The 5,414-nt window shown below is 34.7% G+C and overlaps 1 long non-coding RNA gene across 1 annotated transcript; it reads right to left on the reverse strand.

Moving 5' to 3' along the window:
* Positions 1–1,371: 1,371 nt before the first annotated feature.
* Positions 1,372–2,424, reverse strand: LOC114822784 (uncharacterized). The gene is made up of 2 exons (XR_003770983.2): positions 2,075–2,424; positions 1,372–1,840 (listed from the first exon to the last, which is right to left on the reverse strand). It is a non-coding gene; the product is annotated as an uncharacterized lncRNA (long non-coding RNA).
* Positions 2,425–5,414: the final 2,990 nt, after the last annotated feature.

Consider the following 5,414-nt stretch of genomic DNA (forward strand, 5'->3'; position numbering starts at 1 on the left):
AAATTGGCCTCTAAATTTTTATCCTTTGTTCTAAAATCCTGCGTTCCTTATTTTTGTTTTTTTGGGGATTTGGCTTGCGGTCTCCGTTTTCAAAGAAGTCGTGCATCCCTGTGAACGTAGATTTGTTGACGTTTTGTGGAAACTCATAAAATTGGTTTCCAAGGTTTTATCCTGAACTTGCAATCGCTGGGAATACTTTGCGTCTCTTTTTCCGTTTGTCATACCGGAGTTGTCGCCGGATTTCCGACGAATTTTCAGCCCAGCTTAGGAACGGCCTATTTTCATGTTATTGTCCGATAAATTCTATTGAACCCAGGTGCGTTTTATAACAGCTGGGTGTGATTTTTTTTTAAATTTTGGATGTTTATTGATTTGAACTAACGAAACCCTAACAATTTGGTTTTACAATGAGTTGTAGTGTTGTTGAGGCTTTGCCGGCTAGAAGCGGATTCTGCCTTTGACGTCATTTGTTGAAAAATCTGAAATTTGGCAGGAGCTGGAATTGTTGTTTTGCGTAAGGTTTCCCTACGTCCACTTCTTCATTATTCTGTATGCATTTCTTATTTAAATCATTCGAATTTGTTTTTTGTTGAGTTTGATTTTGTGTGAATTCATTTCAATGGATATCTCAAAACCACATTTTTAGACTAAAAAGTCAATCCTGATACTATTCACTTTACCTTTTATTTTGTTCTTATCGTTAAAACTCAAAGTTTTCAAGCTCTTTTTATTAGTTTTCCTTAAATCAAAAGGGATTGAATAAACACAACGGAGATGTATTTAAAGTCAATCGTATAACTTTGTGGACGAGATATTAAATGGATCTTTTTGAAGTAATTAACAAATTTGAGATTAAGAATGATTGCATCAGGAAGAGATTATGAGTTTAGCAGCTCATCAGGAAAAATATGCAAGTAAAAGCTTTAAGTTTTGTATGACACATTATATTTTTGTATGGTAGTTGGTAGATATTTTTTTTTTTCTATTTGAGATTTCTTATTGTTGTATTTATGTTAAGATTTCTTTTGCTAATTGATATTTTTCTATTTATACATTCTCTTTTTTTGGTGAACACTATTTGTACATTCTTTACAAGCAATTTAATCTGTATATTCATGTTTTCATAAATTGATGAAATTTAGATTTTGGTTGAGAAACTTTCTAACAAAATGGAAATAGTCCAAATCAGCGTTTTGCAAGCTTTTAGGCCGCCAAAAAAAATAAGGGCCCAGGCGTGTAGTGTGTGGAGAAGGTAAAGTAGGTAAATTTAAAAAACTCATGTTTGTACAAGCTGTTATATTTTGAACAACTCTATAGGTGTATATAGAGTTGTCAACAACTAATATAGATTTTATGTGAATACTTTTCATATTTTATGTAAATAGTTTTTTTGATATATCTATGATTGTGCTTACAACTCATTTAATATCTTATTCTAACACTATTATACAACTTATAATGATATTCTCGCGGCAAGGTATTAAAGCTCTAGTCTCTGCTAAATCTATACTTTAGGTACCGTTTGGTATGCAGATGGGACGGGACGGAACGGAACGGGATGAGACAGGACGGGACAGGATGGGACAAAACGAAAGTTTCGTGTTATGTTTGGTACGCACATGACGGAATGGGACAGTTGTTCCGTTCTGCATTTGGTATGCACTGGACGGAACGGAACCAAAAGATTGAATGACTAATTTACCCTTGCTCCATTAATCTTCACCACACATTTTTTATCATCCAAATCTCCCTTTGCAATCTGTTTCAAGATGGTTATCTCATCCATGGCCGCCTCGGTGTAGTGGTCAGCACTCTTTTGCACTTTCAGAGCAACAAATCTCTGGCATTTTTGTGCAATTTAACACCCACCCAACAAAAACAAAACACATTTGTCATTAATCCTCCATTAATTTACTTAAAACTAAGCATGTCAAAGATAAAAAAAACCAAGAACAAGATTAAAATTTCAATTACTTTCCCCCACATTCTCAAACAACTAATATCTACAACCTCAGATCAAAAAGCAATAAAACTCAGTGTCGTAAAAAGAGAAGAGAGAGGGAGAGAGGAGTACGGAGTGTTAGGTGTCCCAGGCGAGCCAGATGGTGGAGAAATGGCCCCAGCCGAGCTTGGTTTGAACGACATACCATCCACTTTTGAAAGTGTCACTGATTCGGACGGTGTGGTAGCCGCCGCGCCGGTAGTCCTCCGTGCCTTTGTCCTCCGACGTGTAGTCGCTGCTCTGATTCCGATTGAAATTTTCCCATAAAATTGAATTTTTCAATGGAAAAATCAAGAAAACGAACCTGAAGATGCAGCGGCTATGGGAGAAGATCAAGATCGAACTTGGAGATGCAGCTACTACTGGAGAGGATGAGGAGGAAGGCTACGGGAAAAGGCAGCTGCAGGCAGAGAAGATGGAACGAAGAAGATAGAATTTTAGGGTTCGTTTTTTTTTATGGTGTAAATATTGAAAAAGATAAGGGGTATTTTTGTCTTAAAATGTTATAATTTTGTGTTCCACGGATGTGGAACAAATCGTTCCAGGGGGTGAGGCGGAACCAAAATTCACCCAAAACTCGTCCCGTGGAACAACGCTTTCCACCCGTTTTAGGCACACCAAACGTGGAACGGAACGGAACGTCTCGTCTCATTCTATTCTGTCCCGTCCCACGTACCAAACAGTACCTAACAGTGTGTTTGAATGGAAAAATTAAGATCATTAAAGAATTTCAAAATGGCGGAATTTTATTTTTTTTGAATTTGTGAATTTTCTTATTTTGGTTAACCTAAAAAACACCATGGAAGTTGAATACATAATTTTTTTTTATTTTTAAACTCTTACTAATAAAAATTTGGAAATGACATCTATTTACATGAAATTTAAACTTGGGAATTAGAGGTCCCAAATTTCAAGTTTGTTTTTTGTTTTAACGTTAGAATTTTAAATTTTCTATGTTTATGAATGCAAACAAAAGAATTAGTGCATGTTAATATATAAATTCTGATTTTTGTCTAAATTTCAAATTTATTTCTCTCATCCAAATATAATGTAAGAGTTTATTATAAAGCACCTTTAGCAGAATCTTAACTGAAAACCCAAAACATAGAAAAAAAATAAAAAAATAAATAAAGAGAAGCATGACTTACTCAAATGATAATACTTTCTTGGTTCTTGAGAAGGATTATAAATGTCACAATCAGAACTGATTATTTTCTGTATCATTATCTAAAGAACATCTCTTGAAAAAATTAATTGATTTCGAGACCTTATAGTCTTCCAGATGAATACAAAATTTGATAATTCATCAATATTTTTTTAGCAGAGTGATAAGATTAGTGAGATAGACATGTAGTCAGTGGCGGAGCCAGAGTTCTGAATGAGGAGGGGCCTTTCACAAATATGTATGTATGTATGTATGTATGTATGTGTGTGTGTGTGTGTGTGTATATATATATATATATATAGTGTGTGTGTGTGTAAAAAGTTGAATTCATAACATGTTGACATATGCAATTTGTATAATCCTCACAAAACTGAAAAAGATCTCTTAAATTCAATACTAAGAAGAAAAACATGTAAAACCCCAGACAACCAAGTAAGAGGTAGGTTGTGGAAGGCTAAAGAAAATACAAAGAAGTAGAAAAAGAAGGAAAAGGGGGAGAGGTCTGCAAATAAAGAAGGTGGGTTGCTTTAGAAAATTATAGGGTGTATATTACTGTTAGGTGAGATAATCGAACCAGAAGTGGGGTCACTTTTTCCATTTAAAATTGCACATCTCTTTTAAAACTCTCCTGCCAAACTTATCGTTTCATTAGATAGCCGAAAAAATTTAAAATCAAAACAGCTTAATGACGTTGTTTGCTTCATCTTCTTCCATGAGGTTCACACCTCAGATGAAGTCAGGATGAGCCGGTGACTACCCTAGTCCCTTGGTGGCTCTGCCCCTGCATGTAGTTGTAAGGGAGGAGAAGAGTATGTGGGGATCGAACCAGTACCAGAGTGTATAAACATAATTCATTTGTGACACTGCGGTAAAACATCATTTGCATAATTCATCATACTTGTTACTACTCACAATTTGCATTGAACTAAAAAGAAGAAACAAGAATGACCAATATTATTGCATTCGAAGTTTGGATGAGAAACTAAGGGGAGTTTTGGGCCACGCAGAGAATTGTATGTGCAATTTTTCCGTATTGCACTCCTCCATTACGGCAACAACGCTTATAGAATCAACACTCCAACAACAAATTTCTCTTTCGTTAATTAATTTAAAAAAAAATATGTGGACTATCATAAATTCATTTTATGAACATTTTAATCTAAAAATATTTAAATTCCAATAAATATTGAAAAATCACTAAATTTTCCACAAAGCAAGCTTTCAACTTTCACCAATCATTCAACCCTGGGCTAACTTTCAATTCACCAACAGTTTAACACCAAACTTTGAACTTTCACCATTAGATTTGAACAAATACATAGGTATTTATAGAGTTTTGGGGTGAATTTTGAGTTAAATAATATTTTTTAATTATTTTAACCATTGGATTTAAATTTGGGCATTTAGATTTTTTTTTTTACCGTTGGATTTGATTATATTCGATCTCAGCCGTTGGATTCAATGTATTTTAAAATAACATATTCTAAAATTTTTAAAATAACATATTCTAAAAAAATTAAATTTGAATCTGGACCATTGGATCAACCAACGGTCCTTAGATCTCAGCCCTTGGTTTAAAAATAGAGCCGTTGGGGTTTTTTTGGGTGTCCGATAGCCTATGACAGAGGGACCCACCCTTGTCGGGCAATGTCTACAAGCCCATTGCGTGGGCGTGTTGGAGAGTGACCGGGCCGAGACTGGCCCAACTACTGGTGAGTCTACTCGCATGGGGGGGTATTTGGCCCAACTTTGGCATTTGGCTTTTAGCCCAATGTTTTAGCATGGGTTGGAGGGTGTTTTGGGGGGAGGAATAAATGGGAAAATTTAGCATTTAGCCCATCATTGGAGATGGTCTTAGAGATCTAATACTAGTAGGCAATACAAAAACAAAACTCAATAAAATAATAAAAGACGAAGAAAATATAAAATAAAAAAGGCTAGGGTGATTTTCAGTTGGATTGGATCGGAAACAAGCATTCCAATGCTAATCTAAAAGATTTTCGGATTCAACTATTAGTTCCAAATTCAAAATTCTGGCTTATCGGAAATAATCAGGAATTTCGAAGTCGGTTTTCTCTTTGAACATGGTTCGGATTTGCTACATTTTACAAGATTGAGAAAAACACCGTTCAATATTGTTTCAAATTTTTTTGTGATATATACAAGCCGTTATCTGTGTGTATGACATAAAATCATATTAGATAAGATAAAATAGTACGTATGATTATATTCTTCCTTTTAATTATA

The sequence above is a fragment of the Malus domestica genome, chromosome 17, assembly GCF_042453785.1.
Source record: "Malus domestica chromosome 17, GDT2T_hap1".
NCBI lineage: Eukaryota > Viridiplantae > Streptophyta > Magnoliopsida > Rosales > Rosaceae > Malus > Malus domestica.